Raw genomic sequence first — 10705 nt, forward strand, 5'->3', positions numbered from 1 at the left:
GTTAATGTATTTACCTGCCTTCTAAAAAAGAGATTGTATTGGCACACAACCAGTGTAATGACTTTGTGTTTTATTACCTGTTGTGGCTCAATAATGTTGATTCTACCCCAATTCAATCTACTTGATTACCTTTTTAGGACATATAATAAACACAGACAGCCATTTGCGGTAGAACTTTATAAAGGAGCACTTGTGGTAGTGGTATATAATCCTACTTCTAATATTGTGAACTGCATAAAGTGTGAGATTTATTCTTTTAAAAATCTTGTAAGTAGAAAGTGCGAGTGATTAGAAAACAGCATCTTCATCATATATCAGAAAGTGACAAGTTCTAAAAAGACCAGATGTGAGGATTTTATTGTGCGGGGTTGTGTATTCTGAAATTTTAAAATAGTTTGTGTGCAATGTCTTGGTTTGAGSCTTAGTGGTAGAACTGAAATATCTGCGAGTGTTGGGATTTTCTCAAGTTTACATGCCTTTAGAGAAGTTATGTTAAAAATCTTTTGTTAATGAAATACATCATCTTACTGTTTCTTTAAGAATAGTATTCTCCCTTTTCCCAAACCTTAGAACCTTCTAGGAACTGGGAGCAAGAAAGCAATCTAGCTCTAGTAACCTTCCCTTCTCTCATATGGTTCASATGAATTCTGATTCTTTTGTCCCAATTATCAATGACAATCAGTGACATCAGCAGTCAAGTTAGATTATCACTTGGAAAGTAGTGGGGGTTTTTGTTGTTTTTTGTTTTTTCCTTAAAGAAAATGTAGGCCAACTTTTTTTTGCTCAGAGTATTAAAAAAAAATCATGCAACATCCTCTTTAACACTGTGCAGCTGTGTTGTCTTAGCTTCAAGAAGGACTTGGTGAAATTAGAGAAGATGCAGAGAAAAGATGATAGTATTATCTAAGTTATGGAGTAGTGAAGAGAGAGCAGAGGAGCCTCAACATTTCAGTCTGAAGTGAATGAGGGGTAGACTAAAGTTTAAAAAAAAAAATCATATGAGTAGTCAGGCAAATGCAGAACTGACTGGGACATCATGTCAGCACTAGGAATATCTGCTGAAATATATATGAAACAGAGGTATATAAAACAGATGGAGGAAAATAACTTGTTTACACTGGTTTGTGACCTTCTGGAGGTTGCTGCTCTCACAGGTRGTTTGGGAGAAATGGTACCAACATGTTAAAAAAAAGATGAGATGGATTTGTGGGCAGTGGGCATGGAAGGATACCAAAAGGCTTGGGCAGGGATTAATCTTCTAATACATCAAAGAATCATTAAATTTGGAAAATACCTCAGAGATCAAGCCCAACTTGTGACTGAACAACACCATGTACATAAAGCCATATTGTGAAGTGCTATGTTTATTTGATTTGTGAATGCTTCCAGTTGAAGAGTTGAGTAGAAAAGAACTCTGGGTAGAGATTACGTTGGGGTGCTTCCAATGGTGTCCCCCTCTTCTGACAGAACTGTTGGCTTGGATTTCATAGCTAATAATGAATTCATGGTAAAACTTCGAGAATGAGCCCCAATTCCTGTGTCTATAATGATATCCAGAAGGCTTGTAGTGTGAGGCTGCATGTTCTGCCTGTTTGAATATTAAGCCATCTCAGGACTTATAGGAAAATTGCTAATGTTTARGACAGAATTATCTGAAAACAGTCCAAAACTTCTGTTGATTCAGTAGAGACCTTGTAAACCTCTTTCCTAACAATCCTGTTTAATAACGTTGTGAGACACCACACATTTGGGATTTTACAGTGGGCATTGTTGAAATTTCAAATGTTGGGAGGTGAAATTGCATCCTCCTTCCTTTCTTACATTTTGAAGCTTTGATGTGTGTAGATCTTGAAAACAGCTTGGAACCTTTTACTTCCCAGTGCAGTAAACTCACCAATGGGCAAGGCTGCTCTTCATAACCCCAAAATGCAGTCTCCTTGCAGTACAGGGCACTTCCTCCTTTTGGAAGGTTTTTTTTTACTGAGCTGATGTGGTTTAACTCCAAGCAGCAGCTCACTCACTCTTCCACCAGCAGAATCAGGCTAAAAATCTGAAGGGTAAAAGCTGGAAAACTCAAGAGTTGAGATAAAAGTGGTTTAAGGGGGAAAGTCGCAGCTTCACACACCAGCAGAACAAAACAAGGGGTTGGTTCCCCACTTCCTATGGTTGGGCAGGTGCTCAGCTCCAGGGGAGCAGGGCCCTATCAGTCCAAAAATGCCTGTTTTTTCCTTCCTCCTTCTCCCCACTTTATATAGTGACCATGATGCCACAGAGTTGGGAATATCCCTTTGGTTATTTGGGGTTACCTGCCCCTCTGGCAATGTGGCAGCACAAAAAGCAAAAAGTGCTGAGACTGTGCAAGCCTTGCAGAGCAACAACAAAAAAACATTTCTGCATTATCAACTCTGTGTTCAGCACAAACCCAAAACACAGCTCTGAACCAGCCACTGGGAAGGAAATTAACTCGAAACCAGCACATGAGGCTGCACCTTTTATGAGTATTATGAGGACAGCATCCCCTTTTTGTGTTCTCCTGCCTGTCAGATGGATTTTGGATGTATTGAAGCAGACCTGTTAGTGCCTCCATCAAAGTGGAACAGAGGAGCTGCAGAAAAGGAGAGAAAGAGTTCTTGCTGGGATGGATTAGCAGTGCGCTGTTTATTGATTGATGTTTCCATGTGGCACCTTATTTAAACTAAACTGCATCCATGCTATTCTGTCTTCCAGAGTGGTTTTCAAGACAATGACTGAATTGAGCCAGTTGMAGATATGTGGTTTGAATTTATTAGCAGTGTTTTACTCGAATATAAAAGGATCCTGAGTCGAATAGGCTTTGTTTGAGAWACTGTGTGACTGTTTTGTGAGCAGAACAGTACATCCTATTTGACTTTATTTCCTTTCAGTGTCTTTTGAAAACCTTTTCAGGTGTTCAATAGGAACACAGCCAAATCCACACCAGACAGGAGCATTARCTGAGTGCACTTATACTTCTTGTTGTGTGCAGTACATCAAATATAATGGGGATATAACAATATACTGTTGTGTACTGTGATTCCTTTTTTCAAAGTCAGCCTCTTTAATAATAAGTTTTAATGTTATTTTCATAACTTATAGTTTGCTCTGCTATTCTTTTTTGAAGAGTGGTACTTGGTTCCCTGTATTTTCAAGAAATTGAAATTACATGCTGTGTGTGGGGGGTTTTAGTGTCTTTTTTTTGAGAAAAACCCTCTGATGTGTGAACAAGTTATTAAAATTATGGATGTAGATGTGATATGTTAGTATTGTCCCTCTTTGATTTATTGGCTTTTTCCTGTTCCAAGTGTCCTAATGTAAGTGACAATGAAAAAAAAAAATTTGGAAGAGGGGTTGATGATGCCAAAAATGGTCTCCATCATTCTATGGGAGCCATGAGCCATTGAGGAGCAGATTTGACATCAGAACTGTGGCAGGTATCTGCTTGCATGGAGGTCACTGCAGAAATGGAGCCATGATCTTTATTCAATCTTCACTTTTCTCATGTGGGTTTATTATTTATTTGAAGTCAAATGTGGTTCTTGGATGTTTTGTGTCAGGCACTGTCCAAGTCTATTGTCCATTAGTGTAATGCTTTGCTCACTTAAAAGCAGCTTGCTTTGGGGACTATATATATATATATATTTTTTTTTTTTTCAGTTAAATCATTCTAAAACACTACCACTACAACACTAATAATGTGAATGTTGACTTTTCCATGGTTTTTTTTTAACCTTCCTTATATTGATTTTGAATGACTTTTCCTTGCTGCTTCATAGTTAATGTTTCTTTTTTGTTTCAGATTTTTTTTTCCTTATTTGGAGATTCTTAAATTTTTGTGAGTTGGCTTCATAACAGAGGCATTTAAAAATGCTTCTAATTCTTTCTTCAGATTTACCCAAGGAAGCCCCTAGTTGTGAGGGGAACTCATAATTATGAAATCATTTATTTCAGCGTGGATTTTAAGGCTTGGTTTTATGTCAAACAGGCTTACACAGAAAAGTATGATTGTTAAATTCATTTSTCCATTAAATATCTTCCAGTAGTTAAGTAAAAAACCAAGATATGTTTGTGTCACTGAGCAGGGGGTAATTCAGGCAGTCTGGGTGRGAGGTAACTTGCAGGTGCCAGAGATGCCAAAATGGCCTTGGAATGGGATTTTCTGTCTCCTCCAGAGGTGTTTGCTTTCAAACTCTGTGTGAATTGTCAACTTTAAGGGAGTGGCYAATTACAGGCAGAACTTTGATCTTTTTAACTGGAAGCCTTTTCTCTGAATGCCACAATTCTCAAGGAGAAGGGGAAAAATGTTTCATTGTGTGATAAATTCTGTCAGTGTTAAGACCTTGGATATGTAGTAAAACCTTGAAGGCTGGATCATGAAAAAAATGGACATGAMACTGAGAACTTGAGAGAAAAATTACTGTTTGGTATTTTCTACTTTTACATTTAATCATGAAGTTAAACTACTAGGAAAASTGTGAAGTTATCAGACTGTGGGAATCTTAAAATATTGTCTTAGCAGCACAAACAATGGACAATTGCTCAATAACCCTCACAGAGACATTCTAGGTAGTTCTTGGAAAATGTCCATGTAGTGTTTAGCTCCTGTTACTGAATTTCAGAAGGAAAATGGGATCAAGAGCAAGGGAGAAAAGATGAGTATGCTGTTGGAAATTCATGAGCAACACTATCTTGAAAAGTCATAAATTAAAAATAGGGGAAGTTGCACAGCAGCTTAATGAAGATGCTAATTTTGGAAAGGTTTSCATTTCAGGTGAGATTAAACGTGCTGGTGTGCACTATGCCTGGAAGAGATGCAACTGAGAAGGTTGTAAGAGTAGGATGCAACTGTGAAAAAGAGGAACAAAGAAATTTTATTCACAAACTAGTATTTTGGCTTTAATGTAAATACAATCTCAGGCAAGTGGCTTAAAATTAAAAGTACCTATTCACAAATGAAGTAATTACTGTGAGCTTCATGRATTCAGAATACTACACTAGTTCAGACACAAACTCTGCTGTTACAGAAATWAACACGTCTGCCTAATGACTATTCATACCAATTACATGTGAAACTCCAAGTACCTGAACTGCAGGTTGTTGTAAGTGGGATAATACAGAGCCCTCTTTGACAAAAGAACCCTATATTTTAGTTTATTTTTTCTTTGGGCATCTGTCAAAGCRTGATTGAGTATGTGGAGATGGGTTTTCACCTGGTTGTATGCTCTTTGTAGAGGAAATCAGGCAGCTTAACAAGAATAACTGTTCTCTATATTCCCACTTCACCCATATTTTGACCACTTAGTATAGAGTGGTAGTTATTCAAATGCAAAATCTGCCTRTTATTATACATTTGCAGTTTTTGTGGGACTGTGCTGCTTGAATTTTCTGTGTAGAAAAATAAAGCTAAAGAAAACCTATTAAATTCCCAAGTCAAAATGGTCTATGAAAGGCATCATTCAGTTGTAACCTGGTGAGCAGGACTGTCAGTCTTCAAAGTATTGCTTAATGACCCTTAAAAGAAGTTGTTTTTCTTGTACCAGGTAAATCTTCAGTAGGTTTTATAGTTCTAAAACATGTTGTTGTAAAAAGAAAAATTGAAAAAAAATAATTTAGTAAGGAGAGAAAACAATCATTTGCAGTAAGTTTGTCTGTGAAAATACTCTACCAGGTGAAGAAAGATGGTTGGTTTTATACTTGTTGAGTTGACTGATATACAGTTGAAAGTTTATGTAATAGAGTGTRAGACAAAAACTTCATGAATCTAGGTTTTCACAGTTGTCTCTGCATCTTKCTGTTCATGAAATCAGCTCCATAAAATAATTTTCTTGACTGAAATGGAACCATGCTCTCTACCAAGTTAACTTCCTCAAGTGCTAAGAAATAAATTGAGAACCSTTCAGTGTAAACACTGTAAATCACTATTAAGTGACAAGAGAGGGCTTAATAAAATACAGGAACGTTTTAAGGCTTAGGAGTAAGGTGTTAAAAATAAGTAGGTGGAGTGCTATTTAAAATGTTTTAGCATCTGTCTTGTTAGCTTGGGTTGCCATGATAATGATAAGAAAATAGAAACAGGAGTAGGACTTCTTGAATTCTTGCAGTAAGGGAGAGAAACTTGCCCTGAAAAGACCAAAATTTTTCCACTACAAATACTTTGAAATGAATWCTCCTTGTTGTAGAAGGGAACTTGTGCAACTCAATGGGATTCACAAGTTCTTAAAATGGAAGAAGGAATAATTTAAAGGTTTTAGAAAATTTAACTGATTTTCAAGATCTTCAAAGTGGTAAATGATCTTCCCGGTTTCAGCAGGCTTAAGATTTCATCTTCAGTCCTTATGATATTGGCTTTGTCCTAAACAGTCAAACCTTATTATTGATGAGGTTTATTTTGTGTTTTCAAKATAATAAAAACTCCAGTGATTGCATTCCTGCTACTGGCAGCAGATGACATGTGCTAGACTACAGCCAATTTTTTTGTTCTTCTTTTTGGACACCTAAATTGGAAATTGAAAAATTGGAAAAAAAATTAATAAGTTTATCAGCAGGAAGGAATTATATAAATGCATTTTTGGTATGCATGCAAAGCCTCACGTATTGCTGATAAGACCTTTGTAGGTATTTTTAATGTTCCTGCATTCCTGGAGATAGGTTAATTTTTTTCAGTTGATAATTAGAATGTATAATGTGTTCCTGTACAAAAAATAATACAAAATTAATTCAGTTGAATTATATAAACTAGCAGTTGGAATACATGTTTTCAAATTTGTTTTATAAATTTTTAATGTGTTGTAATTTGCAGAAGGTGATCCGTAAAGGTTTTTTCCAGACAATGTAAACAAAAATTATTCTTTCAAATTTAAATATTTAGCTTAGCAGAAATTGCATCATGGATAGTGGCAGGGGATTAAAACATTAGAGGTTAAAATCTGTCAGATCTGGTTAATCAACAGAMTCATTTATTGAACCATGAAAACATGTTTATTTTCCATGCCAGAGTTGCTCATTAAATTAACATTGTACATAAATAGCCATGTCACACAGAAAACTGTAAAATATTTGTTTAATATGTAGTGTTTTGTTCATAATTGTAGCATTCAGTCAAATATCATGTCACAATGTAATTCCAAGAGAAGCCCTGCTCCAAAATATGTTCTATCCAACACTCACTTGTTTACAAAATGGCTGTAAAATTATTTCTTTCATTATATATGCATGCACACATACTTATGTATAATTTTCAAGGAAATAGGATGCAAAATACTAGTCAGTACAGTAAATTAATATTAAATTTTCAATCACTATCTTTTGAAATCCTATCAACTTGTTTTTATGCCCAAGATTAATGGGTATATAGAAATGCCAGTGGAACAGAATGTATTTAATTTGGCAGCAGACAAGCTAATAATTAAAGATCATGTCCCCTAGTTTGCCAAGGGTAATTAAGACAAGCCAGATAATACCAACTTCTTAAAAAAGAAGTGCCAAACAAAACAAATGACCAAACAAATCAAAACAGAGGAAAAAATAAAAAMCGAAAACGGGAATGCAAACCCCAAAGTTTCATGAACACCAGAAACCAAACTCTGCAAAAGATGTTATCCTGTGCTGCTCAGTATCTCTTTGAGTGTTAGTCAAGTGGATGTCAACCAACTGCTTTGATAAAACTATTGATTTAATTTATTATGAAGAAGGAATGAAAAAGAAAGTGTTCGGGTTTTCTTTGTTGTTGACTGGGTTGGATTTTTTTGTGGGGTTTGGTTTTGTTGTGGGGGTTTTTTTTTTGTTTTGTTTTGGATTTTTTTTGTTATTTTGGGGGTTTTGTTTGTTTGTTTGTTTTTGATTTGTTTGTTTTGTCTTTTCAGGCTTTGCCATCACTGATTATTCCAGGGCTTTCTGGAAACACTTGCTCATAACTTATCTCCTGTAGGAAAATTGAGTTTTGTACTGGAGACTTTGGGCTACCAAGATCAGCCTTTGTTAGCAGAGTTTTCAATTATTCCCATTTACTTTCATTCATTACTTCACTGTTGGAATTCTAGGTGCCGAACTAGAATCTCGGTTTAAATCAAGACTTCTCCAGAAGTTTTGGGAAGGAGGAGGGGAAAATTTTCCATTATGTAGGACTAAATTTCTGTTGAACTTTTTTCTTGTGGAAGGTGGCAAAATACACATTTTTTGAACATGAGCGCTGTGAAACTTGTGACTTTAATTCGCCATTGCTAATGTCAACATTGCAGGTAGTAACCATGAAGCTGGTATTAAAATAATWTTGATAATACTTTTTTTGTTAAAAACTGGGGATTCCCCCCCCCCATTTATCAGAAATTAGATAGCTTTTAACTTTGAAAAAGTAAAAAGAAAACTGTCTCTTAAGTCAAATATTAAATAAAATCCATATTGATTTGCTTTACCACTGTTGATAACCTTCTATTAACTGAACTACTACAGTGAATTGAAATGTTTCCATTGCAATTCTGTCCTGCTCCGCTGTCAGGCACCACTGTAGAGATCTGTTCTCTTCCTGGTTGATTCCTTGGAGCTGTGTTTCAATCTTTTAGGATATCACATGCAGGGGAAAAAGAATGCATTAAAAGAATGCTTTGGAAACTTGAAGGATCAGAAGGTATAACTAATTGTAATCTCTTATCTTCTTCATAGACACAACAAAAGAAATCTAGGATGAATTTTCCTTTACATGAGTCATCCAAGTGAACAACATGGTATCTCTTTAGTAATTCAAATTAAACTAAAAAAAAAAAAATGTGTTACTGCATTATTTCTCCTAATTAATATTTTAATAAATATCACTAACAATGTGACCTACTTTGGTGGCAATAAACCATCAATTATGTTATCAAAACCAATATGAAATTTGTGCATGGGAGAAAATAAYTTCTCCTTGACATGTTTTGTGTTTTTAGAACTGTAAAACGGGATGACCTTGCGTACCTAATTACATAAAATTATTCTGCCTGACCTGTTCATGGATATTTTACTTCTCTAACATTTTAAGCCCTATCAACTGAATCAGTAGCTTATTAGAAAAGGAAATGKGATTCTCTTTCAGCACCATGAACGGGAAAGAGGTTGCAAGAAGAAAGCTAAAATGAGATGATTTTAAATTTGCTAGAAAACCTCCCAAAAAGCCAATCCAAMTTAAAAGCTCCCAAACCAAAACAAATCTAAACACACACAAGTAAAACCCCCTATTTAAAAGTATTTCAGGAGGTTAGTTACAAATAGAAATTTTGAGCAACTTAKTCGTCCAAATACAAAAGATATTATTTTTAATACATTTTCAGACTCATAAAAGGATTGTTAAAAGTAATGTCCCTATATTTAATGTGTTTGTCATGTAGTAGAAAAACAATAGAATATTTAAAAAACTTAAGTTCAGCTTTTTTCCTTAACTATTCTAAGAAATCAGTTTATAGCATGTTGTGATTCGAAGTGATACCTATTTTCTGATTTCAGGGCTAGAAATTTATATCTGGAATATTATGAAAAAAAAAAATCTCAGCTCATATTTTGGAATGAGAAAAAATACTTTGAAACTTGAAATTGTAGGGGATATTTTTTAGGGACTTGGTACTTCTAAAGTTCCTGTGAAGAATGGAGAATAGCATCTAAGTTCTGATGTGCTCATTTGTACCTTTAGACACACAAAAGCCCCTGAAGGAGTATAATCTGTTCCACTGCAAGTCAAATTTAAAGGAACRTAGGAAAATGTGGTTGGAAAACAAAAGCAGAAATGTAGATTGGACCTAATACATGTAAAAGTAACTTTCTGCATATTTTCTTTCCATTGTTTTCATTTTCCTGAAAGATCACGGAGGAAAAAAAAAAAAAAAAACAAAAAAAACCAGTGTGTCTATACCTTAATTTCTGCCATTATTTTGTACAAAAAATGTTGACTTCTATGACTGATGAAATCTGTGCAAGAATTAAAACATGATATTTGATTCTTACCTTTGGGTCACAGAACATCTTAACTTGAAGTGAAATGAGACCAGAAATAATAAACAGAAAAATTATCAAAATTGCTGACTTCATTTTTATTTATACTTCAATCATAGACTTAAAAAATAGTTTGAAATCCATGTTGTTTTTATTTATCTTCAAGTGGCTGGACCATTGAAGGGCAATGAATTTGTTGCTATTCATTGATTCAGACCCATTCAGTCTTGAGCTGGCTCTTTCCCTATGGCTTCTACTTTGAAGACTTGTCCTTTCAAATAGTGGAAGAAAATGAGAATTGGAAAGGCAGTGATTAATTTATTGCTTTACTTCATGGTTGAGCTGTTGGGGATTATTGGAAGTTGGCATCAGTGCTTGTTTTCCTGAACTGTGGTTGCTTACTAATTGAGTTGTTTCTTTATTTCTTGTTAGGGATTTTTCAAATTTGTGAGAATTTTTAATGAATTGTGCAGAGAACTAGTAGTATTTCATTATGTTCCCCTTGCATTATTCTACCATTATTTAGAGATGTCTCTCCTTAATTGAAAAAATTGTCTTCTCTGATATTTAAATATACTGTATTTTTATCTTTGGAATCTACATAGCCATTGCAGAATGGAAGCTTGTACTTCTTGTTTTATTCTTTAAAACTTATATTTATACATAAAAACATACATGTATATTTCAAGTCTGAAGATTCCTTTAGTTGTTATTCACTGTTTATTGAAATTAC

General features: G+C 34.8%; 1 protein-coding gene across 2 annotated transcripts in view; it reads left to right on the forward strand.

The window, feature by feature from the left end:
• Positions 1-10705, forward strand: part of CADM2 (cell adhesion molecule 2) — a 554996-nt gene that overhangs the window by 79364 nt on the left and 464927 nt on the right. The gene's annotated exons all lie outside the window — the stretch shown is intronic.

Source organism: Malurus melanocephalus, unplaced genomic scaffold (genome assembly GCF_030028575.1).
Source record: "Malurus melanocephalus ecotype Western Australia unplaced genomic scaffold, MMel_1.1 scaffold_21, whole genome shotgun sequence".
NCBI classification, from domain to species: Eukaryota; Metazoa; Chordata; class Aves; order Passeriformes; family Maluridae; genus Malurus; species Malurus melanocephalus.